This window comes from Salvelinus sp. IW2-2015, linkage group LG33 (assembly GCF_002910315.2).
Source record: "Salvelinus sp. IW2-2015 linkage group LG33, ASM291031v2, whole genome shotgun sequence".
Classification (NCBI taxonomy): domain Eukaryota; kingdom Metazoa; phylum Chordata; class Actinopteri; order Salmoniformes; family Salmonidae; genus Salvelinus; species Salvelinus sp. IW2-2015.
The window spans coordinates 7,031,259-7,055,282 of NC_036872.1; the positions used below are offsets into that span (position 1 = coordinate 7,031,259).

General features: G+C 43.3%; 1 protein-coding gene across 1 annotated transcript in view; it reads left to right on the plus strand.

Annotated features, from left to right (window-relative positions):
- Positions 1 to 24,024, plus strand: part of LOC111957415 (fibrinogen C domain-containing protein 1-like) — a 169,197-nt gene that overhangs the window by 59,094 nt on the left and 86,079 nt on the right. The window lies entirely within an intron of this gene.

The window sequence follows — 24,024 nt, forward strand, 5'->3', positions numbered from 1 at the left end:
TACTCAGACATGATTAAAACAGTTTTAGAAACGGAGTGTTTTCTTTCCAAATCTGCTAATAATATGCATATCTTAGCTTCTGGGCCTGAGTAGCAGGCAGTTTAATTTGGGCGCGCTTTTCATCCAAAATACCGAATGCTGCCCCCTATCCTAGAGAAGTTAAAAAGATGGGTGGGGCTAAAGCTTAAGAGGGTGTAAACGATGCTTAATGTATGTAGACAAAGAAGAGCTCTCCAGTATGTGCAAAACATTCAAAGGCCATTTTCTAAAAAGTGAGTTTAAAAGTTGATCAACTTTCAAAGGAGAATTACTTTCCCATTGTTCCATAACTGTAGTGCATGATGTACCATTTTCTAGCTCCGAGTCTCTACTTTTATCCAATGTAAAAAAAAAAAAAGATTTCAAATTTTGCCGAATCGAGCTGTCACATTTTAGAGTGGTCTTTTATTGTCCCCAGCACAAGGTGCACCTGTGTAATGATCATGCTGTTTGATATGCCACATCTGTCAGGTGGATGGATTATCTTGGCAAAGGAGAAATGCTTACTAACAGTGCTGTAAACAAATTTGTGCTTAAGTTTAGAGAGAAATATGCTTTTTGTGCAAATGGAACATTTCTGGGATCTTTTATTTCAGCTCATGAAACATGGGATCAACACCACATGTTTCGTTTATATTTTTTGTTCAGTGTAATTACTGGTCCAAATTGCCATACAACTTTATTCAAAGTCAACTTTGGCACTGCAACCAAAGGCATTGGCCTACAATCTTCTCCTTTGCAGGGTATTGTAACTCTAATAAGTACAGCGTGCATGCACAATGATTTGGCTGTGGACTAATGCACTCTAAAAATACAGTCCTTTAAAATGTCAGATTTCCTGCCACAAATCCCCTATGAGACGAAACCTTACTGCACTAAGCAGACAAGGCTGCAAAAACAAAAATAGGTTGCATCTTGAAACCTTTTCACTAAGCAACTACACACTTGTATCTATAACGTATAACCGAATCAGACATTTTTACTGTGGAATTTTAAGGTATTGATACAACAATTGGCCCTTCAAAATGTTCCATTCATCAGTGTAGAACGACCCCTGATCTCTGTGTAAAATACGAATACTTAGTAGTAGAGAAGTGCTTTTGGTATATCAACTGGGAACTTGTCCTGAAAAGGTGTTTAAAGTAGCTAAACTGTATCTCTTTACAAACTCAAGACATGTTCAAAAATCTAATTACTGGTTCAAATCACTATACCACTTTGTGCAAAGTCAACTTAGGCACTGCAGCCCAAGCCTTTGACTAATACTCTTCTCCTTTGCAGGGTATTACAGTATGCATTCATGTACTTATTTGAGTCTTGTAGGTGTGGTTCTGCATTTGGTTAATGATGTTTGTCCCCCATGAGACACTGTAGATGTGGAAGCCTATTTTACTCTCTTAAAGAATCTCCAGAAGTAATCTATGATACCTCAAGGAATCTGTAATTAATTTTGCAGAGGATGTTTTAGTTGCGTAATTTTACATCCTAACTAAGGTGTTTGGTGCACTATTTCTCAAGTTAAAAAAGTGTGTGACGTGTTGGCTTATGTAAACGAAGTCGGAGCTGCTAGGCAGATCTGTCTCACTGTCTATGCTATTGGATAGAGAGTCATCACCGCAGCTGTTCACCCCATGTTCATGGGCAAATGGACATCGTCAAATCAAAACCCAACCTTTATTTACCCGTTGTGACGCACCGGTGTTCCAGACTCCATTTTAAACAAGATTTACTTTATGACTAAGCCTATAATTAGTGCCAAAGTCTACACAAGGGAAAGTATTCAATTCCCAGTGTCATCATGAAAATCCTCATCAATCAATATTTATGCGATAACCCAGTTGCAGTCCAAAACCATTTGATTGTATGAGAGACAGTCTGCAAAGCATTTTTTGTGTGTTTTAATGCTAGCCTTTATATGCACTGAAACACCAAAAAGTGTTTTCACAACACTCTTAAAAACTCAATTATACAGATTCAAGTACCACTTTGGTGTTTCAGAGTACTTCCATTCTGTTTTGAAATACATCCAGTGTATCGTAACACCTACATTGGGTTTACATTAAAACACCAGATCTTGGCTTAGGTGCACTACTTTTCATGGTTTTACTGCACAATGGTGTTTTGAGTCTTTCTATTTTAATAGTGTGTAGCAGCAGAAGGAGAACTGCACAATACAAAGCAACACATTTTCAAGATCCATTCAACAGTAACTAGAGCCTACATTTCACCAGAGTACTGAGTACTGTATGTCAGGATGCAGACAATAACCATAATCCATAGCCCAGTTGTCAAAGCTATCAAGGTCTGCCAGAGGAACACATTTTTTTTGTACCTCCTCTAATACCTCTAACTTTTTGCCAACTCGCTCAACTTCTGTAATATTGGATTCAACTATAGAACAAAATGAAAAAAGAGATCTACTTTCATAACCTACTGTCTTTTATACCCTGTATCAGGGGGAATTATAACAGCTAAGTATGTCATAAGGAGAGTGTGAGCTATAGGGGCATGAAAGTGGATTTTTAGACAGTTGTGGTAGAAGTGGATGGTGTCAGTCTGGTCTAGTGGGCGGCAGGTAGCCTAGTGGTGTTGGGCCAGTAACCGAAAGGTTGCTGGATCAAATCCCCGAGCTGACAAGGTAAAAATCTGCCGTTCTGCTCCTGAACAAGGCAGTTAACCCACTGTTCCCTGGTAGGCCGTCATTGTAAATAAGAATTTGTTCTTAACTGACTTGCCTAGTTAAATAAAAAAATATATAAAAAAATTGTGGTAGTTCTGTCGACTACAGACCATATCCCCCAAGGGTTCTAAACATGTTTGAGCCGTTTGCATCTGACTGCACCCCTATATCTGTCTCTGTCTCCTTTCTACTAGACTGTCCTAAATAATGAAATACGAAAGGGATTGGGATTCCAAAAGGAGAGGGGGTGGTGCTACCTTGATTCCCAAGAGCCCTGATGCCTACTGCCTACTTCATTATCAAAGTGACCTCATTAGAATGATCACTACAGGCAATAGATACCCGGTCTGTTGCTACAGTGCTGCATTCCATCAGGGCTGTGGTGATTATAGCCTGTCACAGAAACAAACATGTCTTCCCTCGCAAAGTCATCGGAATCAAGAAGAATGTTCGACTCATCTTGACTCATCTGTCACCCTAGCCGTTAAATTAATGCCGGTTGGCACTTCTCCCCCTCCCGTCTCCAAGTGGCATCTGCTCACTGACAGCCAGCCAAACTCTGCTGCACAGTCACATTCAGACAGCGAGTGTCGGAGACAGAGTCTAAGCTGTAGGAACACTGTCAGGCGAAATGTACATTTAGAGAAGAGATCCAAGGCCTTCTCCTTCAGACAAGGTAGCAGGTAAAAGTGAGGAGTGTCATTGTGCTTTCCAGGCAGTGCTTTCTGTGGAGCCATTTGACAGTGTTGATAATAGTACCCAGAGGGAGATAAGAAAAACGTTTCGGAGGAAAGAAGAGAGAGGTGGGGTAATTTAGTTCTTGATTTTAATGGAGACCTCTGGATGTGTTTTCACTTATAAAAAAACCTGAAAAAGGGGTGATAACTGAAGCTCAGAGCACAATGCAATTTTTATATTTGGCGCCCCCTTGTCATATTTATTGTTCTTTCGTTCTAGGGCACATGTTTTAATGAGAATTGTAGGCCTACATCACTTTTTACAAGCTGAGAGTTCTAGCAAATAATATCCTAGAGCATTTCCACATTGACAAAATGTATCGTGGCACAAATTTACAAAACATTATTTCTGGAACTACAGAAACGATGGAATCTCTGCTCGTTCCATTCTGTATATTATTGTTCAGAGTACAGAATATCAAACTTCTGTAGGACCCGCTACTGTGAGAGAGCTTCAGCAGATTAGAGGAGATGAGCGGAGAAAACGCCTCCTAATAGCATGTCTTTTTCATACCAGCGTTGTGGTTTGAGGCCCATTCGTGATTGACAGGCAAGTGCCATTGCTATAGAAGCATGTTAGGGAGGGGGATGAGGGGAAGGGGGGGGGGGGGGGGGCGTTTGGGAGAGGGAATCTGTGCAGAGAGCCGAGAGTGATCATGTTTTCACCATGTGTACATGAAGTGCGCTGTCATCAATGTCAAACCCGAGGCATTGTGGGTCTCTAAAGAGTTCCTATGTCAGAGACGGAAGAGGAAGCGAGACAACTCACTCGCTGTTTTTTTTTGGGGGGGGGGTTCTCTTGTTCAATGAAAGTCAAGGTACTAAGTAGACGAGACCCAGATGCTATTGCATTGGTGTCTATGGGAAACGCCGAGTTAAGGAGACCGGAACAGAACCTTTTTTTCAATGGTAAACGGCCTGAGTGAACTATCTTCATTTATCCACCATCTTTGATGATGTCACCTTACTGTAGACCAGGCGTGGGCAACAGACCCGGCGCCAGGATAAAGTGACTAAGGCAGTTGGAATCGGTGAGGGGGCACAATTTTGGGGGGTTCTTGCATTGGAATTATATTGAATTCCGCTTATATCACGTTATACCACAATAAACATAAAGTTCAAATGCCGAGACTCCGAGACCATTGATTGAGTGCTTTTTAATCACTGGTTGGTGCGAAATCTGTAGCCTATCGCCGCTGCGCTGTATCAGCACAATGGACAGCGCCCTACACACTAAAGCGAGGCCGTTTTGGTAATAGACAGGGTAATTCACCTATTACAAACAGCCTGTGTCAATGCAGCTGTACATACAGCTGTCTTATCAAAATAATGCAAACTAAATGTGGTAAGTAGTAGCTAGTTATTCATACATGCAAACAAAAATACTGAATAGCAGTTTGGCTTAGAATATCGACACAACTGCGAGTGCAAACAAATGAATGTGAAAAGAACAAAACAGTGATATCAAAGAGGCCTAGTAAGCAAAATATCAGATTGATAAAGGCATGACACAATCTATATTTAGGCTAGTTACATTAACAGTAAACAAACACAGTAAACAAAAGACGAACGGAGATCCAAATAACAAAAACATCCTACTACAGTGAGATGCAGCCATGCACAGCTGTCTTGCAAAACAAGTAGGCCAATAGGCCTGCTTCAAGCATGGAAAACCGTGTCGCTCATGAGCACAGCAACACGTTTTGATATGTCACAATACACTAATGTGGATCAAATTCGACCCACTTAATCAATTAAGCAATGCCAGCCTACCGTAAACACATAACCAATATGCACAGTTCCACTAACAAGCACAAAAACCATTATAGAAGTTATCTATTTGTATGATGAAACAAACCGATATGTAGCTACACCCAGGGGCATCATTTTGGTTATTGCATTGGAAATATATTGAATTCTGTTTATATCACACTATACCACAATAAACATAAAAGTTTAAATGCCAACACAATTGAGTGCTTTTGACCAAGAAGTGACAGGTTGGTTCGAAATCTCCGTTGCGCTCTATCAGCACCATGGACAGAGCCCTACACACATGGAAGTCATTTTGCCATTCCATATCCTAGATTTTTGCTGAATGCCACTGGCTAAACCACTAAGATTTTGATTAAAAAGCTAGATTGTTTCTTACCTTTTCAGAAGAGTTGCAACCTCCTTGATGCTCTGTGGAACTTTCTGAGTAATCGATCATTCCATTCTCCCCGAAATCTTTTTGTAAGATCCCCCTCAAATGCCAGTTGGATTAGTTGAACCTACCTCAGGTGTAGCATGCTTCTTCTGTGCTGACTGAACACGTTTGTCAAAGTGGAAAATGAGTTCTCGCTTGTAGCTTTGGATGCCCCACTATGATTTCATTTTAAATATCGTGTGACTTGTACAGTATGTGGTATTGTGGGGTATGGTTCTCAACATCTTGGCAAGTTCATTGTTTTTTTGGAGAATATCCTCACTAGGGTATGATGGTAGCGTCCCACCTCGTCAACAGCCAGTGAAACTGCAGGGCGCCAAGTTCAAAACAGAAATCCCATAATTAAAATTCCTCAAACATACAAGTATTTTACACCATTTTAAAGATACTTGTTGTAAATCCAGCCACAGTGTCCGATTTCAAAAAGGCTTTAAGACGAAAGCACACCAAACGATTATGTTAGGTCAGAGCCAAGTCACAGAAAAACACAGCCATTTTTCCAGCCAAAGAGAGGAGTCACAAAAAGCAGAAATAGAGATCAAATTAATCACTAACCTTTGATGATCTTCATCAGATGACTCATAGGACTTCATGTTACACAATACATGTATGTTTTGTTCGGTAAAGTTCATATTTATATCCAAAAATCTGAGTTTACATTGGCGCGTTATATTTAGTAGTTCCAAAACATCTGGTGATTTTGCAGAGAGCCACATCAATTTACAGAAATACTCATAATAAACATTGCTAAAAGATACAACTGTTATGCATGGAATTTTAGATCCACTTCTCCTTAATGCAACCGCTGTGTCAGATTTCGAAAAAGCACACCATGCAATAATCTGAGTACAGCGCTCAGAGCCCAAACAACCCAAACAGATATCCCCCAGAAGTCAGAAATAGCATTATAAATATTCACTTACCTTTGATGATCTTCATCAGAATGCACTCCCAGGAATCCCAGTTCCACAATAAATGTTTGTTTTGTTCGATAATGTCCATCATTTATGTCCAAATACCACCTTTTGTTCGCGCATTTAGCCCAGTAATCAAAGAGGCGCGATCCCTAGGTGCAGACAGTCAAAAAGTTCCATTACAGTCCATAGAAACATGTCAAACGATGTATAGAATCAATCTTTAGGATGTTTTTAACATAAATCTTCAATAATGTTCCAACCGGAGGATTCCTTTGTCTTCAGAAATGCAATGGAACGCAAGCTAAATATCACGTGAACGCACATGGTCAGCTCGTGGCTCTCTGGCAGACCTCTGACTCAATCCCTTCTCATTCGCCCCCACTTCACAGTAGAAGCATCAAACAAGGTTCTAAAGACTGTTGACATCCAGTGGAAGCCTTAGGAAGTGCAATATGACCCCATAGACACTGTGTATTCGATAGGCAAAGAGTTGAAAAACTACAAACCTCAGATTTCCCACTTCCTGGTTGGATTTCTTCTCAGGTATTTGCCTGCCATATGAGTTCTGTTATACTCACAGACATCATTCAAACAGTTTTAGAAACTTCAGCGTGATTTCTATCCAAATCTATGCATATTCTAGCTTTTATGGCTGAGTAACAGGCAGTTTAATTTGGGCACGCTTTTCATCCAAAATGCCCAATGCTGCCCCCTACCCTAGAGAAGTTAAATTCCATCATGCCACCCTCCCCTCTTGACTCTATCGTGTCATATGTCCCCCTCAGTGGTTACTGGTTTGAAACAAGGAACTCAATGATGTCCACAAGCGCCGACAAATAAATGCGATTTCTTGCCAGTGTTGATGCTGATGTTCCCATAGCACTTCAAACTTGTTTTTCTTTCCACAATGCAGTGCATTTCAAATGCTCTTTGCTTGATGCGTGCCTAGTGAATCCTTTGGTACTATCAATAGCTTACTTACAGTTAGAATACCCAGCTTGGGTGAAGGCCTTGTCTGCATTAGCATTAACACAGCATTTTCGACATGGGAAACAAAAATAGTCAGGCAGACGGGCTCGAAGTCAGGACAGGCAAGGGTCAAAACCAGGAGGGTGAGAAAAGAGAGACTGGAAAAAGCAGGAGCTGAGACACAAACCACTGGTAGGCTTGAACAAACAAGACGAACTGGCACCGACAGACAGAAAACACAGGTATAAATACCCAGAGGATAAGTGGGGAAGATGGGCGACACCTGGAGGGGATTGAGACAAGCACAAGGACAGGTGAAACAGATCAGGGAGTTAGAGACTTTGAGAGGGGATTGGGTGATTTATTAGCTTAGCAACACCATGACAACGTGAACGCTAGTGGTCAACAGTCTACTGGGTGTGGTCCTCCATTCATTTCCCAATGGGATTCCTATCACCAATATATCTGGCAGAGCAGCCCAAGCGGGGTGATTAAGTGACAGACAGAGAGGAGCAGTTGATGGATTTACTAAAGGAGGAAGTTCTTTCTGATTTTGGGTTTCGGGCAGGGCTGGGCCGGGCCTTAAATTTGGCAAAAGCAATCGGGCCTGGGTAGGGTAGGACCAGAACGTTGCGTGCATAGGTACGGCTCGGGCTTAATTTTATTCCCGTGCAGTGCTCTAATCTGTAGTAACCGAGTATCCCAGTCACTCTCTTCCTATGAACCAGTTGCTATAAAATTTATGTTTTTGGACAGAAAACCTTGGCTAGTGTAGAATTCTAGGCTAACCTGGGCTGGCTCTGTCCAAGATCGTCAGGAACAGTCGGAGGTGGAGGGGGTTGTGGAGCCATTATCCTGGCGACTCATCATCGCTGCTGGGCTTGGGGGTGGCCTCTGTGGTTTGATGCTGCTGCTGCTCACCGTTCTCCTTCTCCTTTTGGCTTTTTGGCCCAGTCATTCCAAACCCAGTGAGGTTTGAGTAAAAAAAATATTGTTATAATTAAACTAAATTAAATTACATTTGGGAAATAAGGTATTTCTAATAAAAAAAACTGTTTTCGATTTTTGCATTATGTGGTATTGGGTGTAGATTGATGAGGGGGAAAAATTATTTCAAACATTTTTGAATAAAGCTGTAACATAACATAATGTGGAAAAAGGGAAAGGGTCTGAATACCTTCCGAATGGACCGTAATTCAGTTTGTGTCATGCTAATTTAGCTTTTTGCTACCAGTGGAAACAATATTGAAGAGGACGAAGACAAAATGTAAAATTCTTAAAAGTTTTTATGAGAAACCTGCACTGCTGTGTCAACATAGCTCAGAACTTATTATCGGATGTATTAGGTTACGAAATCCGACTTTTTGAATATAATGTTAATGATATGTTAGAGAAAGACCCCCACTGAATGATTCAGAACATGAATAATCACATTTGTCTTGGTAAAATGTATTTCATAACATAAGGAAGTGACAATTTGTCACCAAAGCACAATTTCACCCATTCTAGGAGGAGTGGGTGGACACCCTGCAGAATGAGGATGTTTGAGTAACTCTACAGCATCGGTGGGCAATAATTTCATCTCAAGAGCGACATCGGCATTTCATTTTCCGGACCGATTTGTTGGCCAAAAGCAATTTGCTGAGCAAAGTTATTTGAAAAGATATAGGCCTATTATAATGTAGACATCATTTCTACCTAGTTTTAGACTTTTGATAGTGGCCTGGAGTGTTTTTTTAAACCAAAATAATAATTTACATAAGTATTCAGACCCTTTGCTATAAGACTCGAAATTGAGCTCAGGTGCATTTCTTTGCTTCTTAATGCGTTTGAGCCAATCAGTTGTCTTGTGACAAGGTAGAGTGGGTATGCAGAACATAGCCCTATTTGGTAAAAGACCAAGTCCATATTATGGCAAGAACAGCTCAAATAAGCAAAGAGAAATGACAGTCCATCATTACTTTAAGACATCAAGGTCAGTCAATGCAGAAAATGTCTTTGAGTGCAGCCGCAAAATCCATCAAGTGCTATGATGAAACTGGCTCTCATGAGGACCGGCACAGGAAAGGAAGACCCAGAGTTACGTCTGCTGCAGAGGATAAGTTCATTAGAAAAACAGACAAATCTCAACATTAACTGTTCAGAGGAGACTGTGTTAATCAGGCCTTCATGGTCGAATTGCTGCAAAGAAACCACAACTTTTTTTATTTAACTAGGCAAGTCAGTTAAGAACAAATTCTTATTTACAGTGACTGCCTACCTCGGCCAAACACTAACCCGGAAATCTGTCCGTTGATCTGATGAGTCCAAATTTGAGATTTTTGGTTCCAACCGCAGTGTCTTTGTGAGATGCAGAGTAGGTGTGAGATGCAGAGTGGTTCCCATCATGATGCATGGAGGAGGACGTGTGATTGTGTCGGGGTGTTTTGCTCGTGAATCTGTCAGTGATTTATTTCGAATTCAAGGCACACGTAACCTGCATGGCCACCACAGCATTCTGCAGCGATACATCATCCCATCTGGTTTGCTCTTAGTGGGACTATCATTTGTTTTTCAACAGGACAATGACCCAACACACCTCCAGACTGTGTAAGGGCTATTTGACCAAAAAGGAGAGTGATGGAGTGTTGCATCAGATGACTTGGCCTCCACAATCATCCGACCTCAACCCATTTGAGATGATTTGGTATAAGTTGGACCGCAGAGTGAAGGAAAAGCAGCCAACAAGTGCTCAGCATACGTATGTGGGAACTCCTTCAAGACTGTTGGAAAAGCATTCCAGGTGAAGCTGGTTGAGAGAATGCCAAGAGTGTGCAAAGCTGTCATCATGGCAACGGGTGGCTACTTTGAAGAATATAAAATATAAAATACATTGATTTGTTTTACACTTTCTTGGTTACTATATGATTCCATATGTGTTCTTTCATAGTTTTTATGTCTTCACTATTATTCTACAATTTAGAAAATAGTAAAAAATAAAGAAAAACCCTTGAATGAATAGCTGTTTTAAACGTTTGACAGGTACTGTAGGTCCACTCTGTAATTTAACACTTTTGTAGTGTTAATAGTGAAACACTCTTGAGTGTTAAGATATGACTTCAGTTTTTTTCAAATGACCCATGGAAGTGTTTTTTCAACACTCATCCAGTGTTTATAGAGGGCCACTCAGTGTTAATTTAACACTTTGGTAGTGTTCTTATTGAAACACTTGGAGGGTTACAATATAACACCTCAGACATTGTTCAAATGACCCTCAGAATTGAGCAGCAACGCCTTACAGTGTTGAGGATCAACTATAGAGAATGCATCCTGGACCTGAATTGACACCAGAAAGTGCTAAATATTCACACTAGGAAATGACCATTTTTGTCTGGTTCTCTCCCACTCATAAATCAAGCCTGCAAGTTGTAGGTGACTTAAACAGGAGCAATAAATGATTCCTTACAAGAGTAGTGACTCTGCTTTGTTTAATTTATTTAGGCCAAAGTGAAAACAGTGCATCACAGGCCTATTAAAATGTAAAAGGTGCATCACAGGCGCATCACAGTGAAAACAGTGCATCACAGGCACATTAAAATGAAAACAGTGCATCACAGGCACATTCAAATCAGTGCATCACAGGCGCATCAGAATGAAATCAGTGCATCACATATAGTGCATGTACCAAGGTGCCTATCACTGTGAAAACAGTGCATCACACCCGCATTAAAATGAAAACGGTGCATCACAGTGCATCCGAATGAAATCAGCGCATCACAGGCACATCAGAATGAAATCAGTGCATCACAGGCACCTCAGTACATGTACTATATGAGAACAAGAGTATTTGCAGAGTTCCTATTTAACACAAGTGGAAGTCCTCCTTAAGACTAGGCTATGCAATTTTCTTGACATAGCTGCCAATAATCTATTACTCAAATCAAATTGTATTAGTCACATGTGCCGAATACAACAGATGTAGACCTTACAGTGTAATGCTTACTTACAAGCCCCTAACCGACAGTGCAGTTTAAAAAAATACGGATAAGAGATAAAAGTAACAAAAGAGGAGCAGTAAAAAATTATAATATATACAGGGGGGTGCCAGTACAGAATCAATGTGCGGGGGCACTGGTTAGTTGAGGTAGTATGTACATGGAAGTAGAGTTAATTAAAGTGACTATGCATAGATGACAACAGGGAGTGGCAGTGGTGTGGAGAGGGGAGGGGGGGATGTGAATAGTCTGGGTAGCCATTTGACTAGATTCAGGAGTCTTATGGCTTGGGGGTAGAAGCTGTTTAGAAGCCTCTTGGACCTAGACTCGGCTTTCCGGTACCGCTTGTCATGTGGTAGCAGAGAGAACAATCTATGACTAGGGTGGCTGGAGTCTTTTTAGGGCCTTCCTCTGACACAGCCTGGTATAGAGGTCCTGGATGGCAGGAAGCTTGGCCCCAGTGATGTACTGGGCCGTTCACACTACCCTCTGTAGTGCCTTGCGGTCGGAGGCCGAGCAGTTGCCATACCAGGCAGTGATGCAACCAGTCAGGATGCTCTCGATGGTGCAGCTGTGGAACCTTTTGAGGATCTGAGGACCCATGCCAAATATTTTCAGTCTCCTGAGGGGGAATAGGTTTTTGTCGTGCCCGCTTCACGACTGTCATGGTGTGCTTGGACCATGTTAGTTTGTTGGTGATGTGGACACCAAGGAACTTGAAGCTCTCAACGTGCTCCACTGCAGCCCCGTCGATGAGAATGTGGGCGTGCTCGTCCTCTTTTTCTTGTAGTCCACAATCATCTCCTTTGTCTTGATCATATTGAGGGAGAGGTTGTGGTCCTGGCACCACACGGCCAGGTCTCTGACCTCCTCCCTATAGGCTATCTCGATGTTGTCAGTGATCAGGCCTACCATTGTTGTGTCATCCTCAAATTTAATGATGGTGTTGGAGTCGTGCCTGGCCGTGCAGTCATGAGTACAGGAGGGGGCTGAGTACGCACCCCTGAGGGGCCCCTGTGTTGAGGATTAGGGTGGCGGATGTGTTGTTACCTACCCTTACCACCTGGGGCGGCCCGTCAGGAAGTCCAGGATCCAGTTGCAGAYGGAGGTGTTTAGTCCCAGGGTCCTTAGCTTATTGATGAGCTTTGAGGGCACTATGGTGTTGAACGCTGATCTGTAGTCAATGAATAGCATTCTCACATAGGTGTTCCTTCTGTCCAGGTGGGAAAGGGCAGTGTGGAGTGCATTAGAGACTGCATCATCTGTGGATCTGTTGGGGTGGTATGGAAATTGGAGTTGGTCTAAGGTTTCTGGGATGATGGTGTTGATGTGAGCCATGACCAGCCTTTCAAAGCACTTCATGGCTACAGACGTGAGTGCTACGGGTCAGTAGTAATTTAGGCAAGTTACTTTAAACATGTTGGTATCACAGACTCAGACAGGGAGAGGTTGAAAATGTCAGTGAAGACACTTGCCAGTTGGTCAGCGCTCGCTCGCAGTACACGTCCTGGTAAACCTGCGGCCTTGTGAAAGTTGACCTGTCTAAAGATCTGACTCACATCGCCTGCAGAGAGCGTGATCACACAGTCTTCCGGTACAGCTGCTTGCATGTTTCAGTGTTATTTGCCTCGAAGCGAGCATAGAATTAGTTTCGCTTGTCCGGTAGGCTCGTGTCATTGGGCAGCTCTCGGCTGTGCTTCCCTTTGTAGTCTGTAATCGTTTGCAGGCCCTGCCACATCCGACAAGTGTCAGAGCCGGTGTAGTGCGTCTCGATCTTAGTTCTGTATTGACGCTTTGCCTGTTTGATGGTTCGTCGGGGGGCATAACGGGATTTCTTATAAGCTTCAGGGGTTAGAGTCCCGCTCCTTGAAAGCGGCAGCTCCAGCCTTTAGCTCAGTGCGGATTTTGCCTGTAATCCATGGTTTCTGGTTGGGGTATGTACGTACGGTCAGTGTGGAGACGACTTCATCGATGCACTTATTGATGAAGCCAATGACTGATGTGGTGTACTCCTCAATGCCATTGGACGAATCCCAGAACATATTCCAGTCTGTGCTAGCAAAACAGTCCTGTAGCTTAGCATTTGTTTCCTCTGACCACTTTTTTATTGATCTAGTCACTGGTGTTTCCAGCTTTAAATTTTTGCTTGTAAGCATGAATCAGGAGAATAGATTTATGGTCAGATTTTCCAAATGGAGGGCGAAGGAGAGCTTTGTATGCATCTCTGTGTGTGGAGTATAGGTGGTCCAGAGTTATTTTCCTCCTGGTTGCACATTTAACATGTTGATAGAAATGAGGTAAAACTGATTTAAGTTAACCTGCATTAAAGTCCCCGGCTACTAGGAGCGCCGCCTCTTGGTGAGGGTTTTCTTGTCTGCTTATGGCGGAATACAGCTCATTCAATGCTATCTCGGTGCCAGCCTCTGACTGTGGTGGTATGTAAAGTTACAAAGAATATATAGGAAAACTCTCTCGGTAGGTAATGTGGTCTGCAGCTTATAATGAGAAACTCTACCTCAGGCGAGCAATGGCTCAAGACTTCCTTAGATATCGTGCACCAGCTGTTGTTTACAAAAATACATAGACCACCACCCGTTGTCTTACCAGACGCCGCTGTTCTATCCTGCCGGTACATCGTATAACCAGCCAGCTGTATGGTGATATTGTCGTCGTTCAGCCACGACTCCGTGAAGCATAAGATGTTACAATTTTTAATGTCCCGTTGGTAGTTTAATCTTCCCAATAACTCATCAAATCAAATCAAGTTTATTTTATATAGCCCTTCGTACATCAGCTAATATCTCGAAGTGCTGTACAGACACCCAGCCTAAAACCCCAAACAGCAAGCAATGCAGGTGTAGAAGCACGGTGGCTAGGAAAAACTCCCTAGAAAGGCCAAAACCTAGGAAGAAACCTAGAGGGCAACAGGCTATGAGGGGTGGCCAGTCCTCTTCTGGCTGTGCTGGGTGGAGATTATAACAGAACTATGCCAAGATGTTCAAAATGTTCATAAGTGACAAGCATGGTCAAATAATAATCATGAATACATTTCAGTTGGCTTTTCATAGCCGATCATCAAGAGTTGAAAATAGCAGGTCCGGGACAGGTGGCGGTTCCATAACCGCAGGCAGAACAGCTGAAACTGGAATAGCAGCAAGGCCAGGTGGACTGGGGACAGCAAGGAGCCATCACGCCCGGCAGCCCCGACGCACGGTCCCAGGGCTCAGGTCCTCCGAGAGAGAGAAAGAGAGAGAGAGAGAGAAATTAGAGAGAGCCAAGATTTTCAAAATGTTCATAAATGACAAGCATGGTCAAATAATAATCAGGATAAATGTCAGTTGGCTTTTCATAGCCGATCATTAAGAATTGAAAACAGCAGGTCTGGGACAGGTAGGGTTCCATAACCGCAGGCAGAACAGTTGAAACTGGAATAGCAGCAGGGCCAGGCGGACTGGGTACAGCAAGGAGTCATCATGCCCGGTTTGCCGTGACGTATGGTCCTATGGCTCCGGTCCTCCGAGAGAGAGAAAGAAAGAGAGAAGGAGAGAATTAGAGAGAGCCAAGATTTTCAAAATGTTCATAAATGACAAGCATGGTCAAATAATAATCAGGAATAAAAGTAAGTTGGTTTTTCATAGCCGATCATTAAGAGTTGAACAGGTAGGGGTTCCATAACAGCAGGCAGAACAGTTGAAACTGGAACAGCAGCAAGGCCAGGTGAACTGGGGACAGCAGGAGTCATCATGCCCGGTTTGCCGTGACGTATGGTCCTATGGCTCAGGTTCCCTGAGAGAGAGAAAGAAAGAGAGAACGAGAGAATTAGAGAGAGCATACTTAAATTCACACAGGACACTGGATAAGATAGGAGAAGTACTCCAGGTATAACCAACTGACCCTAGCCCCCCGACACATAAACTACTGCAGCATAAATACTGGAGGCTGAGACAGGAGGGGTCAGGAGACACTGTGGCCCCATCCGATGATACCCCCGGACAGGGCAACAGGAAGGATATAACCCCACCCACTCTGCCAAAGCACAGCCCCAAAAACCACTAGAGGGATATCTTCAACCACCAACTTACAATCCTGAGACAAGGCCGAGTATAGCCCACAAAGATCTCCACACAAGCACAAACCAAGGGGGGGCGCCAACCCAGACAGGAAGATCCCGTCAGTAACTCAACCCACTCAAGTGACGCACCCCTCCTAGGGACGGCATGAAAGAGCACCAGTAAGCCAGTGACTCAGCCCCTGTAATAGGGTTAGGGGCAGAGATCCCAGTGGAGAGAGGGGAACCGGCCAGGCAGAGACAGCAAGGGCGGTTCGTTGCTCCAGAGCCTTTCCGTTCACCTTCACACTCCTGGGCCAGACTACCCTAATCATATGACCTCGGGTATTTTCTGTATACCAGGGAGCTAGTTTCTTATGACAAATGTTTTTCGTTTTTAGGGGTGCAACTGCATCTAGGGTATTGCGCAAGGTTAAATTGAGTTCCTCGGTTAGGTGGTTAACTAATTTTTGTCCTCTGACGTCCTTGGGTAGGCAGAAGGAGTCTGGAAGGGCATCAAGGAATTGTTGTGTTGTCTGAGAATTTATAGCACGACTTTTGATGCTCCTTGGTTGGGGTCTGAGCAGATTATTTGTTGCGATTGCAAACGTAATAAAATGGTGGTCCAACAGTCCAGGATTATGAGGAAAAACATTAAGATCTACAACATTTATTCCATGGGCAAAACTAAGTCCATAGTATGACTGTGGCAGTGAGTAGGTCCAGAGACATGTTGGACAAAACCCACTGAGTCGATGATGGCTCCGAAAGACTTTTGGGGTGGGTCTGTGGACTTCTCCATATGAATATTAAAATCACCAAAAATTAGAAATATGATCTGCTATGACTAAAAGGTCTGATAGGAATTCAGGGAACTCAGAGAGGAACGCTGTATATGGCCCAGGAGGCCTATAAACAGTGGCTATAAAAAGTGATTGAGTAGGCTGCATAGATTTCATGACTGAAGCTCAAAAGACGAAACGCCATTTTTTTTTTTGTAAATTGAAATTTGCTATCGTAAATGTTAGCAACACCTCCGCCTTTGCGGGATGCACGGGGGATATGGTCACTAGTGTAACCAGGAGGTGAGGCCTCATTTAACACAGTAAATTCATCAGGCTTAAGCCATGTTTCAGTCAGGCCAATCACATCAAGATTATGATCAGTGTTAGTTCATTGACTATAACTGCTTTTGAAGTGAGGGATCTAACATTAAGTAACCTTATTTTGAGATGTGAGGTATCACGATCTTCTTCAATAATGGCAGGAATGGAGGAGGTCTTTATCCCTAATGAGATTGCTAAGGCGAACACCGCCATGTTTAGTTTTGCCCAACCTAGGTCGAGGCACAGACACAGTCTCAATGGGGATGGCTGAGCTGCTAAACTGACTGTGCTATTGGCAGACTCCACTAAGCTGGCAGGTTGGCTAACAGCCTGCTGGCCTGCACCCTATTCCATTGTGGAGCTAGTGGAGTTAGAGCCCTATCTATGTTTGTAGATAAGATGAGAGCACCCCTCCAGCTAGGATGGAGTCCGTCATCCCTCAGCAGGTCAGGCTTGGTCCTGTTTGTGGGTGAGTCCCAGAAAGAGGGCCAATTATCTACAAATTCTATCTTTTGGGAGGGGCAGAAAACAGTTTTAACCAGCGATTGAGTTTGTGAGACTCTGCTGTAGAGCTCGTCACTCCCCCTAACTGGGAGAGGGCCAGAGACAATTACTCGATGCCGACACATCTTTCTAGCTGATTTACAGGCTGAAGCTATGTTCGCTTGGTGACCTCTGACTGTTTCATCCTAACATCGTTGGTGCCGACGTGGATAACAATATACATTTACATTTACATTTAAGTCATTTAGCAGACGCTCTTATCCAGAGCGACTTACAATTTGGTGCATTCACCTTATGATATCCAGTGGAAACACCACTTTACAATAGTGCATCTAACTCTTTTAAGGGGGGGGGGGGTTAGAAGGATTACTTTATCCTATCCTAGGTATTCCTTAAAGAGGTGGGGTTTCAGGTGTCTCCGGAAGGTGGTGATTGACTCCGCTGACCTGGCGTCGTGAGGGAGTTTGTTCCACCATTGGGGTGCCAGAGCAGCGAACAGTTTTGACTGGGCTGAGCGGGAACTGTACTTCCTCAGAGGTAGGGAGGCGAGCAGGCCAGAGGTGGATGAACGCAGTGCCCTTGTTTGGGTGTAGGGCCTGATCAGAGCCTGAAGGTACGGAGGTGCCGTTCCCCTCACAGCTCCGTAGGCAAGCACCATGGTCTTGTAGCGGATGCGAGTTCAACTGGAAGCCAGTGGAGAGAGCGGAGGAGCGGGGTGACGTGAGAGAACTTGGGAAAGTTGAACACCAGACGGGTTGCGGCGTTCTGGATGAGTTGTAGGGGTTTAATGGCACAGGCAGGGAGCCCAGAAACAGCGAGTTGCAGTAATCCAGACGGGAGATGACAAGTGCCTGAGATTAGGACCTGCGCCGCTTCCTGCGTGAGGCAGGGTCGTACTCTGCGAATGTTGTAGAGCATGAACCTACAGGAACGGGTCACCGCTTGATGTTAGTTGAGAACGACAGGGTGTTGTCCAGGATCACGCCAAGGTTCTTAGCACTCTGGGAGGAGGACACAATGGAGTTGTCAACTCATATATCTCTCAAATATCTCTATACTCTCTACACTCGCCAGTTTTGCTTTAGCCAGCACCATCTTCAGATTAGCCTTAACGTCGGTAGCCCTGCCCCCTGGTAAACAGTGTATGATCGCTGGGTGATTCGTTTTAAGTCTAATACTGCGGGTAATGGAGTCGCCAATGACTAGGGTTTTCAATTTGTCAGAGCTAATGGTGGGAGCCTTCGGCGTCTCAGACCCCGTAACGGAGGAGTAGAGACAAGAGAAGACTCGGCCTCAGAACTCCGACTCGCTACTCAATGGGGAAAACCGGTTGAAAGTTTCTGTCGGCTGAATGAGCGACACCGGTTGAGCATTCCAACAGCATTTCCCTCCAGAAGCCATGAGAAAATTGTCCGGCTGCGGGACAGTGCGGGGGGATTTATACTAACGTTACTATCTGTACTTACTGGTGGCACAGACGCTGTTTCACCCTTTCCTACACTGAAATTACCCTTGCCTAACGATTGCGTCTGAAGCTGGGCTGCAGATAGCCTATGCTGGCGTTAGGCGATCATTCTCCTGTATATTATGAGTACAGCGAATGCAGTTAGAAGACATCATGTTAAAGTTACTACTTAGCTTCGGCTGTTGAAGGTGCTGACGAACCATGTCCAGATAAAGCTTCCGGAGTGAAAAAGTTGAATGAGGGAAAAAAGTTGTGATGGAAAAACGAAAAATATAAACGTAAAGTTGTCAGCTAGCAAATCAAAGCTAGCAAAGAAAAGTTGGCAACAAAACGCACAGCAACACGTCTGCAAATTCAAGAGGAAGTTGTCCAAAGATTGCATGATTGCGAGTAGAATTGAGGGGAGTGGGGTTTTATTCGATCGCCTCCTACTCCTCAGAAGGCATCCCGCCCTCCGGCCTCTCTTTCTCCGCCTCCTCTTCACGCAGATCATTGGGGTCTTAGCCTCTTCCCGAGGGATTCTCGTCAGTCGTGAAAGAAGAAAAGGGATTCTGCTAGTCCGTGGTGAGTAATCGCATTCCTGATGTCTAGAAGTTATTTTCGGTCATGAGAGATGGTAGCGGCAACATTATGTACAAAAATAGCAACAAAATAAGTTACAAACAACGCAGGTAGATACAAACAACGCAAACAAAAAACACAATCAGTTGGGGGCACGTAAAACCTCTGCCTTCTGCTCCAGCGCCATTTTTAATGATTGTCAAACAAAGGAACGACATAAAGGCTCTCATCAGCACCATAAGCACTTTGAAGGACAAAAGGCCTATAAAATTTCAGATCGTCAACTTTGTCAACAAATTTGTCATCGCCACTATCAAACACAGTGAATGCATGGTAATGTTCACTGAAATTATCAATATGCAACTTGTCCAGCAATAGGTATACAATATTGTCAACCACAATGATCTTAGTTATTTTACAAAAGACTGGCATTTCATGCTCCATCTAACTGCAAACTAACAGTCCCTCTCTGTACTCCGTGCCATCCATCTTAACCCAGCTGGTAGAGTAAATGGCTTTCTGCATAGTGACCTGAAGTGACGCTGCCATCTCATCACCACCAGTAAAATCACTCAGGGAAAATGCTTTCATCGGTCCATACTCAGTATGTCGCAATGGTGATGTCTCCCAGGGATGGCTTATAGCAAATTGGTGTTTTTTGGCAAGGGACTTAGTAATGTTCTTGAAGTTTTCGAGGGTGTTCTTAAAGAGTTTGTACTTTGCCTCAAACCTCATGCACCACATACAGTATGTAATAAAGGACCGATTTGTCTTATGCATGCTGGGAGATGTATCATAAAGGGATGTTCGGGTATCAAGTTATGTGGGTACAGCTGTTTGAAAAGTGTGTGATGTTCAATTGTCAAATGTTTCAGATACACAGTAATGCCCTGGCTAAGAAAAGAGGAAAAAATAATGTTGATTTTTCCAATAAGATGAGCAGCAAATTCCAGTTCTCATTTCCTGATGGAACATCACCCCAAAAAAGGGTTGAATAGAATTTAGTGCTATGCTATTTCCACTGTTCTCTAGGTCGACTTTAGTTGGACGTGTTTTACGCTCCGAGTACCCATAGTCAAACGAGTAGATTCTGGAGGGAAGCGCACGTTTCGAAATGACATTTTCAGAGACACATTCAGAGACACAAACAGCAATTTGCATTATGTCCACAGGACAATTACTACAAACATGGCAGTGCTGCAAACTGTTTAGTTTAGAATTTCTATTTACTTCCGAACACAGATGGTAGCTGTGGGTCTGATTGCAACTGATTCAAATGCATTTCAAATGTATCTTTACCACGCAAGACAATCTTAGGGTCCTCCTCACTGTAAACGTGTAAAGGATATCTAAATTACAAGATGTTGAGGTTGGTGTTGTAGCTAGCTATATAGCTAGTTAGTTATCTAACCATTTTTGGCCAGACAAACATTCTTAGTTTTTTGCGTTTTTGAAGAACAAATTAGTAGATATTAGCCATGTTGTTACCTTCACTTCTAGGCTAGTTACATGCTGCACCAAACGAGGCTCAAATTGATCACACCCCAATTAACACCATGCACCTGCTGCACCACTAATGTTAGTTGGGCTCGTGAACTCAACACGCACATGGTTGAAATAAACTAACGGTACAGCCTAACTCTGATCCTTTTGGATTTCAATTAATTTTCTCAAATCAAATAGTTTGCTAATTTTAGCTAGAATCCAGCCTACACTTTTTTTCTCTGACCTCCATTGATGTAGTCACCCTAATTAGGATACATGAGGTTTGAACAATTCCTTTTCTTAGAGGAGTATCTACATAATTAGCATATTATTTTAACCATTGGTCAAAAGATGCGTTTTTGATTGTACACCCTACATTCTGATTAATGAAAACTCACACTCAGGGAGAGCCTAATTGCATGTTTTACCCAATTGTGTAGGGCAGGTACGCGCAATGCCGTCGGGAGTTCGCCAAATAAAAATGTGATTCACATTTTTTTTTTTTAAATGTAAGTCCATTTAGATTTTCCAACATTTGGGTGAGTTTTTTTCTCGCCTGAGTATCCTCGATTCACTGCCAAAAAATGTAACCATATGGTGTTCAGCGAAATAAAAACACATTGTCAAATATAGGTAGCCTAGTCAAATAATTAACTTCCAATCACATTAACCGTTATTCTTTCGCAGGAATTCCACTAACGGTCCGTATGTAGCCAAACGTAGCTGCTAATCATTCTGTTTGCTCGAAAATTGATTAATGGTTAAAAAAAGTAAGGCCTACATCCATAGAGACACTGTCGACAACACAAGTTGTTCTGCTTCCACGAGCACATCCAATGCTAGCATCAGTTATTCTACATTTGTTGTTAGCCCAGCTAGCATGGACACCGACAGTTGTGAATCTGATGCAGCCGAAGAGCTACTGGCCCCTTACCCGGGAAAGAACCAAACAACAGACAGGGACGTTGGACCATCGAAGAGGCGCAAATATGATGAGAACTACATTGATTTGGGGTTCACTTATATTGGGAGTAGTGCCTTTCCTCAGCCACAGTGTGTTATATGTGCAAAAGTACTATCTCACAACTCGATGAAACCTTCACTCTTTTCTTGTTTTGTTTATTCTTTTTTTTTTTCTTTCTTTTTTTCCATTTTCTCCCCAATTTTTTCATGGTATCCAATCGCTAGTAATTACTATCTTGTCTCATCGCTACAACTCCCGTACGGGCTCGGGAGAGACGAAGGTCGAAAGCCATGCGTCCTCCGAAGCACAACCCAACCAAGCCGCACTGCTTCTTAACACAGCGTGCCTCCAACCCGGAAGCCAGCCGCACCAATGTGTCGGAGGAAACACCGTGTACCTGGCCCCCTTGGTTAGCGCGCACTGCGCCCAGCCCACCACAGGAGTCGCTGGAGTGCGATGCGACAAGGATATCCCTACCAGCCAAACCCTCCCTAACCCGGACGACGCTATGCCAATTGTGCGTCGCCCCACGGACCTCCCGGTCGCGGCCGGCTGCGACAGAGCCTGGGCGCGAACCCAGAGACTCTGGTGGCGCAGCTAGTACTGCGATGCAGTGCCCTAGACCACTGCGCCACCCGGAAACCTTCACTCTTGCGCAGACATTTAGAAACAAAACATGCCAATTTGAAAAATACACCACAGGAGTTTTTGGAGTGAGAATTAAGGCGACTTTTGAGTAGTAAGACGTATAAAAACAAGAGATACCATTAATAAGAAGGGGCTAGAAGCATCTTATGTGGTGAGCTACCGAGTGGCTAGGACAGGCAAGTCCCATACTATTGTGGAGGACTTAATTCTTCCTGCTACCGCTGATATGGCTGGGACAATGCTGGGGGAAAAGGCAAAAAAACTATACAGACAATGCATTTATCAAACAACGACGCATCAGTGGCATGGCAGGAGATGTTTTGAAACAATTACTGTTTCGCATACAAGCCAGTGAATTCTATGCGTGACAGCTGGATGAGTCAACAGACGTGGCGGGCCTGGCACAGCTCCTGGTATATGTCCATTGTGTTTATGAGGGGTCAATTAAGGAAGACATCTTCTTCTGCAAACCACTGGAACATGACAACAGGAGAGGATATTTTTTTAAATTCTGGACAGCTTTGTGACATCAAATGGACTTTGGTCAAGATGTGTTGGGTACACTGCAGCATCCCCCGAGAGGCTCTTGCTGCCAAGGGAATGCCTGACAGCTTGAAAGACATTTTGGACACTACAGTGAAAATGGTTAATTTTGTTAAAGCAAGGGCAGCGACCATGTACAGTAACGCTTTTACAACATACAGAAGTGTGCTGGTTATCAAGGGGCAAAGTATTGACACGTTTATTTGAATTGAGAGACGAGCTTAAAGTTTTCTTTACTAACCATAGTTTTCACTTGTCTGACCACTTGCATGATGACGAGTTTCTCACACGACTGGCCTATCTGGGTGATGTTTTTTCTCTCCTGAATTATCTGAATCTAGGATTACAGGGACTCTCCGTAACTATATTCAGTGTGCAGGACAAAATTGAGGCTATGATTAAGAAGTTGGAGCTCTTCTCTGTCTGCATTAACAACATCATTGTGTGATTTGTTGCGTGCAAATGAACTCAAGCTCAACTCAAATGAACTCAATGTCAAATGTGATACAGCAAATCACCTGAGTGAGTTGGGTACGCAATTACGCAGGTCTTTCCTGAAACGGATGACACAAACAACTGGATTCTTTATCCCTTTCATGCCCTGCCTCCAGTCCATTTACCGATATCTGAACAAGAGAACCTCATCAAAATTGCAACAAGCAGTCCTTTAATTTTTTTATTTAATTAGCTACTGCCAGATTTCTGTATTGGGCTGCACTCAGGATATCCTGCCTTGGCAAATCGTACCGTTAAGACACTGATGCCCTTTCAACCACGTACCTATGTGAGAGGTGATTCTTGACCCTCACTAGCATGAAAACTAAATACAGGCACAGACTGTGTGTGGAAAATGATTTAAGACTGAGACTCTCTCCAATACAACCCAACATTGCAGAGTTATGTGCATCCGTTCAAGCACACCATTCTCATTAACCTGTGGTGAGTTATTCACAATTTTGATGAACAAATAAGGTTTTATATGTAAGATGGCTAAATAAAGAGCAAAATTATTGATTATTATATTATTATTTGTGACCTGGTCCTATAAGAGTTTTTTGTCACTTCACATGAGCCGGGTTCTGACAAAAACTCACACTCATTCTTATGTTTAATAAATGTATAGTATAGTGTGTGTGTGTGTGTGTGGCAGGCTTACAATTATGGCAAAAAAACTA